General features: G+C 44.5%; 1 long non-coding RNA gene across 1 annotated transcript; it reads right to left on the bottom strand.

Moving 5' to 3' along the window:
* Nucleotides 1-2348: 2348 nt before the first annotated feature.
* LOC138416046 (uncharacterized) lies at nucleotides 2349-13969 on the bottom strand. Its single transcript, XR_011247490.1, has 3 exons — nucleotides 13843-13969; nucleotides 3406-3756; nucleotides 2349-2822 (listed from the first exon to the last, which is right to left on the bottom strand). It is a non-coding gene; the product is annotated as an uncharacterized lncRNA (long non-coding RNA).
* Between the last annotated feature and the right edge of the window lie 300 nt (nucleotides 13970-14269).

The following is a 14269-nucleotide window of genomic DNA, read 5'->3' as shown; positions in this document are numbered from 1 at the left end:
CTGGACTAACAGGGGTAACGGGTGGAGAGCATGGGTGAGGGACATCTAAAAGCAGAAGCAAACTGGTTGTGCTTCCCAGGCTCCTGTATGGGGTGACCCAGTGGAAGTAGTGCTAATAACACAGTAGGGGCAAAAGCCCAGAGCCCTCACCCCAGTGCACCTGAGCTCTCAGGCGCCCTTCCCCTCTGGGAGGTGCACTCACCATGGGAACAGACTTCCCCCAGGTCTAAGGTGGCAGTTTTCTGATCCATCTGGTTGCTGACCACACAGGTGAGGCTGGCATTGGGCTGGCTCAGGGACAGGTTCACAGTCAGGCTCCAGGAGCTGGGGGCTGGTCCTGGTGTCCCACTCTACTCCAGCTCCCTGGGAAGGCCCTCGCTCTCCCAAGTCACCTTTAGACCCTCTGTGTTCCCTGGGGCCCTGCACTCCAGAGTTACATTGCACCAGCCTGGTGTGATGGATGGTGATTCCAGCAGGATGTGGGGAAGGGGCACAGGTTCTGGGACAGGAAGAACAAAAGAATGGAGCTCACATGAGTGGAAAATATTCCAGTTCTCTCTTTCTCATCCATTATGTCATTGAAGTGCTGCAATCTTCCCTGTCAAAATGATGAGTGCATTTTCCAGATAAAACACAGTTTGTTCATACCCCAAATATATAGCAATGACCACAACAAGGAGATCCAACCAGTCCATTCCAAAGGAGATCAGCCCTGGGATTTCTTTGGAAGGACTGATGCTAAAGCTGAAACTCCAGTACTTTGGCCACCTCATGCGAAGAGTTGACTCATTGGAAAAGACTCTGATGCTGGGAGGGATTAGGGGCAGGAGGAGAAGGGGACAACCAAGGATGAGATGGCTGGATGGCATCACTGACTTGATGGACGTGAGTCTGAGTGAACTCCGGGATTTGGTGATGGACAGGGAGGCCTGGCGTGCTGCGATTCATGGGGTCACAAAGAGTCGGACACAACTGAGCGACTGAACTGAACTGAACTGATAGGAAGGAAACCACTGAGGTATGCCCTATGTGACCCTCACCGGACTAAAGAAACCTTAAAAATCTCCCATAAGAAAACTAAGTTCTGGACCTCACCTTCTAGAACCCATTATTTATAGAAACTGGGATGTTTCCTAGAAAGGAAAGGTTTGGGAATAAAAGGTTTGTCCTAGTCCAGGACCATTGCCCTGCTTCTCCTGCTCAGATGATGCCTGGGACTGCACAACCCTTGTGGAGCCCTGACATCTGTGCTGGGATGCCAGAAGTAGAGACATTTCTGAGCGATGAAGTGGTAGTGACCACGAAAGACAGCTCCAGATGTGGTCAGAACATGCCATTAAATTGGAGGTCCACACAGGCAGAGAAGTCACTGATTGACAAGTCAACCTTAGAAATCAAATGAGAGGACCTCCCTGGGGGTCCAGTGGCTAAGTCTCCATACTCTCAATGCAAGGGAGCCGGGTTCCATCCCTGGTCTGGAAACTAGACCCCACATGCCGCAACTAAGAGTTCACATACTACAACTAAAGATCTTGCATGCTGCTGCTGCTGCTGCTAAGTCACTTCAATCATGTCTGACTCTGTGTGACCCCATAGACGGCAGCCCACCAGGCTCCCCTGTCCCTGGGATTCTCCAGGCAAGAACACTGGAGTGGGTTGCCAATGAAGATCAAAGATCCTGCACAACAAGCAAGACCCACCACAGCCAAATAAATAAAAATCAAAAAAAAAAAGAAATTACATGATGACCTAAAGCTGCAAAAGGCACTTTCATAACAGATATTTCCCTATGCAATAAGAACTTTATGGAAAGAAAGTCTTGATCAACTGAATTTAAGTAAACTTAAATAAGCTTTCTCCTCTATCTATTAAGGCTTTTAGAGGTGGACTTGTGGAGCCTTTGTGGGTGAAGCTGGCCTCAGGCTAGTGTTCGGTAGGAGAGAGGGCAAGAAGCTCTAGGTACACATGAATTTCCAAACTGTGGTCAGCAATTTAGTGTCCTCGCCCTTCTATCATACATCTCAAGATCTGTGAAGACAGGAGAAAGGGAATAAGATAATAGAATTTAGGTTGTTAATGAGCTGACCTTCAAATAGAGATTATTCTGAATTATCTGGATGGGCCCAATGTAATCACAAAAATCCTTAAAAATAGAAGATGGAAAGAGAGTAGTTCAAAGCGATACAATGTGAGAAGAATTGGTCCCACTATTGCCAGCTTTGAGGATGGAGGAAGGTTGTCTCAAGCCAAGGAATGTAGGCAACCACTAGAAAGTGGAAAAAACAAGAAAACATTTCTGCCCTGAAGCCTCCAGGAAGGAACACAGATGTACTAACACCTTGTCTTTATTTTTTTTTTTATAATTTTTTTTATTTTTTTAGTTTTTTATTTTTTAAATTTTAAAATCTTTAATTCTTACATGCATTCCCAAACATGAACCCCCCTCCCACCTCCCTCCCCATAACATCTTTCTGGGTCATCCCCATGCACCAGCCCCAAGCATGCTGCATCCTGCGTCAGACATAGACTGGCGATTCAATTCACATGATAGTATACATGTTAGAATGTCATTCTCCCAAATCATCCCACCCTCTCCCTCTCCCTCTGAGTCCAAAAGTCCGTTATACACATCTGTGTCTCTTTCCCTGTCTTGCATACAGGGTCGTCATTGCCATCTTCCTAAATTCCATATATATGTGTTAGTATACTGTATTGGTGTTTTTCTTTCTGGCTTACTTCACTCTGTATAATCGGCTCCAGTTTCATCCATCTCATAACACCTTGTCTTTAAAAGCTCTGTGAGACTGTGTCCGACTTCTGACCTACAGCCAGGTAAGATAAAACATTTTTGTTGTTTTATCCCATTGAAACTGTTAGTCGCTCAGTCGTGTCCAGCTCTTTGTGACCCCATGAGCTGTAGCTTTCCAGGTTCCTCTCTCCATGGGATTTCCCAGGCAAGAATACTGGAGTGGGTTGCCGTTTCCTTCTCCAGGGAATCTTCCCAACCCAGGGATCAAACGGGGCCTCCTGCATTGCAGACAGATTCTTTACCATCTGAGCCACCAGGGAAGCCCTACATTTGTGTTATTTTATGCCACTAGTTTATCGTAATTTATGATAGCAGCAATAGAAAATTAATATACAAATCAAGTAAACTAAGTCCTAACAAAGAATGATAATTGTTATGAAAATTGTTTTCATTCTCCTCTCCCAAGACACTGAAGTGATTTTATCCCTGGTGTGAATCTCAGCTCTGCTCACCATTTGTGGTAAGCCTACTTACCCTAATTCTGAAGAGAAAATAGGATATGAAAGCTGGTATCTGGAAGGGATCCTGAAAAATGGGGCCTATGTGACCCTCCTAGCACAAAAGGAGGAAAGCCATGGTGAGGAGGTGTCACTCACCATAGACAGTGAGGTGGAAAACCTGGTTAAATTCTATTCCTCCAGTGAAGCTGACTCGAGCCCGGTACTGCCCACTGTCCTCTGGGATCAGGTTCTCAATCCTCAGGGACGTCACATTGGGCACATGGACCCTGTGCTGGTACTTGTCCTGGAGGCTGACCCAGGTTGGGGTGTCTGCCCCACGACGTACTCGCAGCAGGACTCTGTAGTTTGACTCAGAGCCAAAGCCCCATGAGACCTCCTCTGGTTCAGCTTCTTGCTTCTTGATCACATGAATCAACACAAAACCTCCTCGGATCCCCTGCAGAGGAATGTGGACTCTAGAACTCTTTGCCACAATGCTGAAGACACCTAGGGCATTTGGAACAGGAAACATGAGTATTTTCAAATCAAGAACAAATGAGAAAGCCACAGAAAGCCATCTTTCTAATGAAATCTACCCAATATTCTCTCTTGATTCTGGGAAATCAATTAGTAAAATGAATTTAATGCAATTCTGAAATCAAGTCCTGATTCTAGAGAATTGTAAAATTGAACATGTTACTTAACCTTTCTAACCTTCTGTTTCCTTATCTGCTTCATCATAATGGTATGAATTAAATAACAGATCAAATATCACTCAGCACATTTCCAGGCACATACAGTGTATAACCATAAGAGGCAGCTTCTAAAGTCCCTCCTTCCTCGTGTGTACACCCTTGTGTAACCCCCTCCCCTGGACTGTGGGCTGCATCTAGTGACTGGCTTCTAAGGAACAGAGCGCAGCAGACGTGATGATATCACTCATATGGGTTGTCACTTTATAGGTTGTATAAAACTGTGACTTCCATCGCAAGAGTGATAGCATCTGTGAAGAGTGGGTCTTGAGGGTGGCAGTCGAAGTTGTAGAGAAAAGGTCATCCTTAGATAAACCAAAGTGACTATAGAAGAAAGGCCCCTTTCTCTTCACACCTGGCCTCTTCCTTGGGCATCAGATCGCAGACCCTGAACCTTGGACCAGCCCATCTTCCTCAACAACAAACTCCTAAACTGCTCCCCAAGGCTCAGCACAGGCGCCATCCACAACCGTACTCACCAAGAAGGCACACTTCTGAGTCTCAAAACGCTAAAGATCTGTTTCTCTTTCTTCTCCTAAAAAATGCAAACTACTCACACAACATCTTTGTAACCAAGGGAGAACTCACAAGGAAGTCTTTTTTTCGATGACCTTTTTCACAGGTGATTCACAGTTATTTGTGCTAGTTTATTTAAAGATGTATCTGAAAACATGCATTAATTTAAAAAGAAGAAAACGCAAATGTTGTCTCTAGCAGGGCACCCTAGCTATATGGGGGTGAGTTTACCGACATATTAACTAGAATCAAGTGTCCCTCAGTCAGGAGGGCAGCTTTTCATGGGACAAATGGGGGAAACTTTTGTGCACTGAATTCTGTCCCCCAGAAATGATATATTTAGGTCCTAACCTCCAGAACCTCAGAATGTGATCCTATTTAGAAATAGGGTACTTGTACATAAGGGTTTCCCAGGTGGCTCAGCGATAAAGAATCCATCTGCTATGCAGAAGATGTGGGTTCGACTCTAGGGTAAGGAAGATCCCCTGGAAGGAAATGGCAACCCATTCCAGTTTCTTGCCTGGGAAATTCCCATGGACAGAGGAGTCTGGCAGGCTACAGTCCATAAGGTCGCAAAAGGGTCAGACATGATTTACCAATTAAACAACAACAACAACCTGTACATGTAGTCAAGTTGAGATGGAGTCATTACAGTGGGCCCTTATCTAATATAATTGGCATCCTTATTTTAAAAAAAGAAAAAAGGAAATCGGGACATAGATACAAACAGTTTTAGAAGGAAGGCAATGTGAAGAGACTTGGGGAAACTGCCACGTGAAGATGGACAACTGCTGTGATATGTCTACAAACCAAGGAATGCCAAAGATTGCCAGCAAACGCTAGAAGCTAGAGGCAGCCAAAAAAAATAGTTCCCTTTGTTATGAACTAAATGTTTGCGTACCCTCCAAATTCATATGTTGAAGCCCTAACCACCAGTGTGACTGTATTTCGAGCTGGAACCTCTACGGAAATAATTAAGGTTAAATTTGGTTGTAAGAGTGGGGCCCTGATCTGACAGGAAAAATGCATTTATCAGAAGAGACGCCAAAGGGCTGTCTCTCTCCCTCCCTCTGTGTGTGTGTGTGTGTGTGTGTCTCCACGCTAAGCAAAGCTCACATCAGCACAGCAAGAAGGCATCTATCTACAAGCTGAAAAGATAGCTCTCATCATAAATCAGACTGGCCAAAAACTTGCTCAAGGACGTCTTAGCCTCCAGAACTGTGAGAAAATACGTTTCTGTTGTTTGTCGCCCAGTGTTTGATATTTTGTTATTGCAGCCCGCCTGGAAAGGTGGCACCCAGGAACTACATGTTGGCACTAGGAGGGCTTCCTGGGAGCCAGGGCTCTGGACCAGCAAATCAGGTGTGAAACAGACCTGGGTTCAAGTCCCAGACCCACCCATTAGTGCTGAGTGATTTTTGCAATTTCCTAAACTATCTAAGCCTTGATTTCCTACATCTGAATGGTGGGGTGAGAATCAAGAGTATTCTTGGAGTTCCCGGGAGGTTAAATAAGATGATACATAAAAAGCACCCAGAAGTTAGTATTTAGTTGTTGTTATCATTACATCAGGATTACTGTTAGATGGATTTTGATGCTTTCACTGCTTAGAACAAGAGGTAGCCCATTCCCCCATGAACGTGATTCCAGCCGCTACATTTCAGGAGCCCCATCAGGTACTAAGTATCTAGTTATCCACAAGACAACCATCAAAACTGGCAGTTAAAGATGATTATCCCCATTTGAAGGATAAGGAAATTTCATCACAGATACACTGAGTGATTTTTAATTTTCTTTTATTGTAAGCAGATTATAACTTCATATGGTTAGAAAAGGAGGAGATGAGATTGAAAATGAAGTTTCTCCCCCATCTCTGATTCTCACTGCCCAGTTCTCTTTCCCACAGTTTGGCACCATTGCCTATTTTTTGTGTACCATCCAAAGGCAGTCTATGCATTTACAAACACATATGTGTACCTGCTCATACATGAACACACTCAGCATGTGCTGTTCTGCTCCTCACCTTTTCTCATAATAGCACATGCAAGAGCCCACTCTGGGCCTCTACACTTAGAAGCCACTCATTTAAGGGCTGCAGATGTTCTGGACTGCTTCTCATGGATAAAGTTGTTTCTTTCTACTACAAACAGTGCTGCAGTGAACATCCTTGGCTTTGAGTCTTTGCCCACATGGTATGTGTTATTTTGGTGTTACTAATCTTTTAGTTGTTACTACAAGATTTTGGTGTTACTAATAGGTCGAAGCATGTACATCTGAACTTTTGATGGACACTGTTAAATCACTCTCCAAAGAGTGTTCCTATCTACACTTCTGCCAATAATGTTTAGGTCTCCCACCAACAGACAACGTATGATGATGAAACATGTTGCCATTTGCCATTAATAGGGAAAGTTATATGTCATTACAGTTTTAATAAGCATTTCTTATATAAATGGTATAGTTCATTATTTCAGATGTCTAAGTCATTTTATGCCCTTTTCTGTGAACTGTAAACAGTCTGCTAATGTCCTTTAACCACACTTATTTTTCTTCTATTATTTTGTAAGAGTCAGATGTACATTAAGAAAATTAGTTCATTGCTAACATAAATGGTACAATTTTTTTCCAGTTTGTTTTTCAGCTTTTTCTATGGCTATTTGTCATGTGAATTGTTGTTTTCATAAAATCAAATATATCAATCTTTTATGGCTTATTGTTTTAATGTCTTGCATAAAAATATTGCAAAAATTTGTTCTTAATTCTCTTCTTTTCTTCTAGTACTTTTTTGATTCCATATTTATGTTTACATCTTTGATCCACTGGAAATTTACTTGGGTGTGAGACTAGGTGACTAGGATATCAGAGCAGCCAAAGCTTGGACATTAAAGTCATCAAGGCTTGAGTCAAGACCACGCTGTATGGACTTGAACAGAAATATAAGCTATCTGCCTTCAGCTTTCTCATCTGTGAAATGGGAATGGTAACAGCACTTCTGTCATAGAATTATTATTAGAACTTAAGAAGAGGGAAGTTTTTTAATTATAGTTTTGTCCAAGATACATGCACCCCTGTATTCATAGCAGCACCGTTCACAATAGCCTAAACATGGAAACAGCCTAATGTCCATCAGTAGAGGAACAGATCAAGAATCTGTGGCACATACATACAGTGGAATATTACTCAGCCAGGAAAAGAATGAAGTAATGCCATTTGCAGCTACATGGATGGACATAGAGATTATGTTACTAATTACTTAATTACTAATTAATTACTCAATTGCTAATTAAGTTAGAAAGAGAAAGACAAATACCATATGATGTCACTTAAAAGTGGAATCTAAACTCTGACACAAATGAACTTGTCTACAAACAGACACAGACACACAGGACACAGAGAGCAGATCTGCGGTTGCTAAGGGGGAGAATGGGGAGAGGCGAAGTGGCAGCTTGGCATTAGCAGATGCAAACCATTATATTGAATGGATATATATATAGAAGTGATGTCTATAGAATGGATAAACAGCAAGGTCCTATTGTATAACACAGGGAACCATATTCAATATCCTGCAATAACCCATAATGGAAAAAAATACAAAAAAGAATGTATATGTGTATATATATATATATGTACTTGAAGTGAAAGTCACTCAGTCGTGTTCAATTTTTTGAGAACCCATGAAATTCTCCAGGGCAGAATACTGGAGTGTGTAGCCTTTTCCTTCTCCAGGGGATCTTCCCAACCCCGGGATCAAAATCGGGTCTCCCACATAGCAGGCAGATTCTTTACCAGCTGAGCCACAAGGGATATGTATTTATAAACCTTAATCACTTTGCTGTACAGCAGAAATTAACACAATGTAAATCAACTGTACTTCAGTTTAAAAAGAAAAGAAAAAGAAAAACAAGAGGAAAGCTTACACCATAGTGTTTGATAATTGCTCCGTACATGTGAGCTGCTCCCTATTATGACGATGACCCCTCAGCAGACACTCCTGGGGTCAGAAGCAGATGTTTCCACTTCTCAGGGTGGACCCTTCCCTCTGCACCAGCTGACCCCCTCAGGGGTCTCCTCCTGGGTACAGGGATGGGCTCCATAGAGTCAGACACCCATGGGTGAGTCCCATTGGAAGCCATAGGGAGACAGAGTCCAGCCAGGGCCTCCTTCTTTACCAAAGCCCAGACTGAAAGGAAATTCATTCTGTGTCCACAGCAGCTGGAATCCACAGCCGCTGTCGACTCCCACGTCACCAAGTACCTCAGTATATCTGCTGCCAGGGACAGTGGGAAAGATGGAGGGAAGGACAGGCTACATGTTACGCCAAGCTTGGGCTGAAAATTTTTATATTATTGACTCTATTTGGTTTGGGCATTATCCCTTCCTTTCCTTTGTAATTATAAAAACTTCATGTGTTCATAAAACCTATTACATGGAATATGGAGTTGAGTAAAAGTTCTAAGTGTGCCTCTTCCCAAAAGTAAGCACTGTTAATGATATGCATCCTTCCAGGCTTTTATGTTGCCATCAATACTGTAAACCCCTGTGAACACAGGATATCTGTCTTTAAATTCATTTCAGCATTCCTGATGTGATTTTTTTATTCTACTCTTCTTTAATAAGAGAAATAGAAGTATTCTTTAATAACAACAGTCAGACAGACATTTAGAATTAATCTCATGTTTAAAATACACAATTTTGGTATAACCATGGGCTCTAACCATAAGTATTCATTTAATCTGGAGCTCAAAGAAACAGTCCTTGTTCCATAAGCATACGTGCATTAGGACATGGATATAGCATTTCAATCTCCAGTGTGCCTCTTTCCTTAGGGATCTTCACCAGTAACTCTAACAAAGCAATGTTCATCTTACTTCCCCTCATGCTTTAAGTGGGAGTCAGCACCAGGGAAATAAGGAGAAAGAAGCTGGTATTTTCTGCTGAACAGACAGGAACGGAAAGAGTCCGGCCAAGACCATTAATTAGCAGTTTCTAAACAGCACAGCTGTAGCTTGCTTTCCTGAGGGTGGCTTGTAGACCAAGTTTTCACACACTGTGAAGGAGGTGATGTCCTTCAGCAAGTGGTCTGAGCGCACTGGGTCCTGAGACACCTCCCAGGAACAGAGGCAGAGAAAACAGAGGGCCAGGCTGGATTCCCAAGAGGTGCTTGAAGAGGAGCACCCCTTCACTCCTTGAAAGGCTGAGAGGTGACCACAGGGCCGCTGGGGGTCTTCTCTTTGAAGGTGCCCTAAACAGGCTCACCTGTTCGCAGTCCCTGTCAGGACGCAGGAATAGGACAAGACAGGATAAAGAGTCAGCGCAGAGGCCTTGAAGTCCCCGCAGGAGAGGCCTGTCGAGGGGAGGCACTGAATCCCAGAACATCACCGTTAGAGGGACCTTAGAAAGGATCTGCCGAGGCTCCCCCTGTCACAGAGGAGGAGGTTCCCCAGGGGGTGAACCTGGCCTGGGTCACAGGGCAGAGCCACACCTGGCACCGGGGCTCCCCGCTCCCAGCCCAGGGCTTCTCCCCTGCAGGAGCTCCCACCAGCTCCCCACCCTGCCCCTGACCTCCCCAGGGGCTCCCCTCCCAGCACGGCTGTCTCATCACCAGGATCTGAGCAGCTCCTGGAGGCTCATCCTCCAGCTTGCCTCTCCTGAGAAAGGGGAAGTAAGTACTCAGAGGGGTTTAGCAGGGCAGGGACTTCTGGCCAGCTGAGGGTTAAACAGCAGTCCAGCCAGAGAAGGGAACCAGGGAGAGAGGAGGCTCAGTCCTCAGGCTACAGGAAGGAGCCAGAAGCTGATTCTGAGCACCAGTTGTGGTAAAGATGAAAGAAGACTTAGAAAGAGAAGGAAGGCAGCAAGAACTCTGTCATTTACAAAAGATCTAATTCCGCAGAAGGAAATAAAGCCAGAGAGGGTGTGGTTGTAAGTAAGGTGAGTTTAAAAATATGTTTCAATAATATAAAATTTAAACCTCAACAACCAAGATAAAATTGTGTGCATTTTCTCACTCTTCCCACATCATCACACTAAGAAACAATGGTTCCCTCTCAACTAGTGATCAAATCCAACTGCATTTCTGTACCGGCTACTCTGTCTCTGTGTCTCTGTCTACAGCACATGATGTCACGGGCCATTTGTTCTCCAGGTCCCGTCAGCAGACACAGGAACACATTGAGTAAATGCCCCAGTTGCTATGATGAGCGGGTCCCATAGTGCAAGGACTGTCCTAAACAGCAGCTTCGGTATCTCTGGGAAATGACAGTGTGAACTGAACCCACATTGAAGCTTCCTTTCCCATTTCTCCTTCCAAACCTCTGCCCAGGAAAAGGTTAAAGATTTTAAGAATGATAAAGACAAATACTTCACCTGCAGAATCACTCCCTCCCCCCACACCCCAACTGATATTGAAATGGAACAGAAGCCTATGGTCCTTGACCCCCTGCCCCCACCACATCCTCTGCCTGCCTTTTGTCTGTGGGAAACTTTAGCCAAAGAATGTTTAATCAGAGAAATGAGAAATGCAGAAACAAAGGAACACAAAGGAGACCAAGTAATAATAATGTAGTCATTAAGCATAGTCAAGGATCTTTAGTTCCCTCTCAGGGACTATAGATAATGTTTTAAGCCATATCCTGTGAGCTGTCTTATACTGAAACCCCAGGTGGAGAGGTTAGCTACATGATGCCCAGAGTGTGCCCAGGACATGAGCTGCCACAGTCCTGAGAACTGGCCTCAAAGAAATGGAAACAAACCAACCCTGGAACTGAAGATTGCTGCTGCTGCTGCTGCTGCTGCTGCTGCTGCTGCTGCTGCTGCTGCTAAGTCACTTCAGTCATGTCCAACTTTATGCAACCCCATAGATGGCAGCCCACCAGGCTCCACCAACCCTGGGATTCTCCAGGCAAGAACACTGGAGTGGGTTGCCATTTCCTTCTCCAATGCATGAAAGTGAAAAGTGAAAGTGAAGTCTCTCAGTCATGTCCGACTCTTAGCGACCCCGTGGACTGCAGCCTGCTGGGCTCCTCCGTCCATGGGATTTTCCAGGCAAGAGTACTGGAGTGGGGTGCCATACCTAAAATCATCAAGGTGATGGCTGGTCAGACCACTGATGACTGATTTGAAGACAACTGTCAGACCTCACTGTGCTGTTTCTGCATGTAGCCCCCTCCTTCTGTCTATAAAAGCTCTTGCCTCACTGGTGGCCAGGCAGGGTGAGGAGTCAGCCTTTGGACAGATGTCCGCCCCCACCCCAGTTGCCGGTATCTGAAGTAAAGCAAACTTTCCTTTCCACCAACCTGGCCTGTTTTGTTGGCTTTGGGCCAGCAAGTGAGCCACCAATCCCCACACACCTTTTGGTAATAATGTGTAAAGCAATTCAGCAAGCACATTCCTTCCAGGGATGCCTCTTCCAGTCTACCCAGGCTGCCCAACCTCCAGTGGGAGGTGTCCATCTCACTAGGTACCAAGAAGGCTGGAGCTACGGTGGCAACGAATTCCACTCCTCCCCAGATCCTGTGTGACCTTGAGAAAGTCACTTTCCTTCTCTGGGTGCAAATAGTCTCATCTTTAAAATGAGAAATTAAAACTGTTTCTCTCTCTCTTTCTCTCCCTTTGTCTCCCTTTCTGTTTCCCTCTCTTTCTAATTTGTGAATCTTCCAGGGCCTGTGGAGAAAACTGTAATGTTGAATATAAATATTTTTCCAGTTAAATAGCATTGGAGAAGAAAGCTACATTTTATTCATTAAAAGGAATCTAGTCTTTACTACAAGTCTCAGTGTTGAATCAAATAGTTACAAATACTCTCTAATTCATGAAATTTCATTTAATTTCCTGATAGTTCATCTAATGGCAAGAATTAATGAAACAAAGAATTGTAACAATAAAAGCTTTCCAAACTTCCATCAGAATTCTTAATTTACTATGTGTGTGTTAGTCGCTCAGTCATGTCTCTTTGTGACCCCACGGACTGTAGCCCGCCAGGCTCCTCTGTCTATGGGATTCTCCAGGCAAGAACACTGGAGTGGATTGCCATAACCTTCTCCAGAGGATCTTCCCAACTCAGGGATCAAAACTTGGTCTCCTGCATTGCAGCAGATTCTTGACCATATGAGCTACAGAGAAGTCCTTTAATTTACTATACCTCCTTACTTTCTTTGTTAATTTTTGCTCAATTTCTTTATCTGTTACAAACATACAACTTTCCATAAATTCACAGGCATTTACGCATTCTTTTGGGGAACAGTCTTTGCTTTTGTTTCAGTTCCCTTTTCGCTTAATTCCTCATTGTCTCTAATCTCTATCCTCCGCCTCCAACCTTTTTCTCCACTTTGACCCCCTTGGGCAACCTACGATGTTTCCTTCTGCATTTTCTGCACACTCTCATGAACATGCGGGTGTATCGACACCCTTAAATATTGAGGACTGCTGTTTCCACAGCTAGGATTTTATTAAATACAGCTCTCTGTCTCTTACTGATGTAGATACGTGCATCTGACCTTAGGGAAATTGGAAATCCCTTCCAACCAATTGGTACATGCATTTTTTAAGGTTTTATAATGCTCCACGGTACAAATACTGTCCATCTTGTTCAGTCATTTGTGAATGATAAGCATGTCCTTTATTTTCAGAGCTTTGTCCTGAAACACTGTTTTACATCTAGAGAGGGCATCTTCCTAGAGTATTTGTTTTTCCTAAAGGTAATTTTTTTTTTAATTTTCATGAAAGCTGACACTGAGGTGGAAGGTAAATTTCATGAGCTCTTTTAAGATAAAAGAGAGACCTTCAAGGACCCTCTACTTTGTGAAGATCTGCTAACCGCTGAGCCCTTAACCTGGGTGGGGAGTGTGTGGTCGCCCTCCTTTTTTAATGGAAAAGTCCCAAGCAACTTGGACTAGAATTGCTTCCTCCAGCTCAGACTGGGGGCTCTAGTCAGCCCCCTCCTCCGTAGGACAGCTGCACAGCCTGTCAGTTCCCCTGAGTCCACACCAGGAAGAGCTTTTTCCCTTGCCCTCTGCCCCAAGGAGTCATGCTCTTTATCTCCCTTCCTCACCCCAGGGCCCCAGGGAAGCTCTCCTGGCTTCCGGGTTACTGCAACAGGAGCAACCTCACCTCCTGGGAAATGGTTCCCTGATGCAGTCAAGGCTGCTTGAGCTCAGGGGTCCCAGGCTCATCAGTCTCTCCTGAGACTCTAAACAAAATGCACTGCATTTGCTAAATAATTACAGAGCTCTTTTGTCTTTATGTTCACCTAAGACAAGACGTGTGGAAAGGAGACCCTGCCTCATGCTCCACCCAAAGGCCTTCCCTTCCCAGAGCCCCGACCACTCACTGAGGAGGAGGCTGGTGAATCCCAAGAGCCTGCAGGCCCAGCATAGGTGGGTGTCTTCTGAGCAGAGCCCCATCAGAGGCTGCCTGCCAGCCTGTGCAGTTGCAGAGTAAATATCTAGGAGGAGAAAGAGAGGAAAAGCCCTAGGAGCCCTTTATATAACTCTTCTCACCCCTGGGTGGGGCTTACAAAGTATTTCCTCCTTGACCACTGCTCAGCAGGTTTGTTCTGGGAAGACAGGCCTGTTGGTCTAGAGAGAACCCTTTTATCTTATCCCCAGAACAAACAGTTACACAGTCAATAAATAATTCTAGGATGGATGTATACACATGTGCCTGACAAGGTGCTGTGCAGACCCCACTCCATGGAGTCACAGTCAGTTTGGAGTTCTCACATACCCTTCCTTGCTGCCCTGGAGTAACAACTCAGC

Source organism: Ovis canadensis, chromosome 1 (assembly GCF_042477335.2).
Source record: "Ovis canadensis isolate MfBH-ARS-UI-01 breed Bighorn chromosome 1, ARS-UI_OviCan_v2, whole genome shotgun sequence".
NCBI classification, from domain to species: Eukaryota; Metazoa; Chordata; class Mammalia; order Artiodactyla; family Bovidae; genus Ovis; species Ovis canadensis.
Note: the sequence above shows the minus strand (reverse complement) of the source record. Positions and strands in the feature narration are given on the sequence as shown.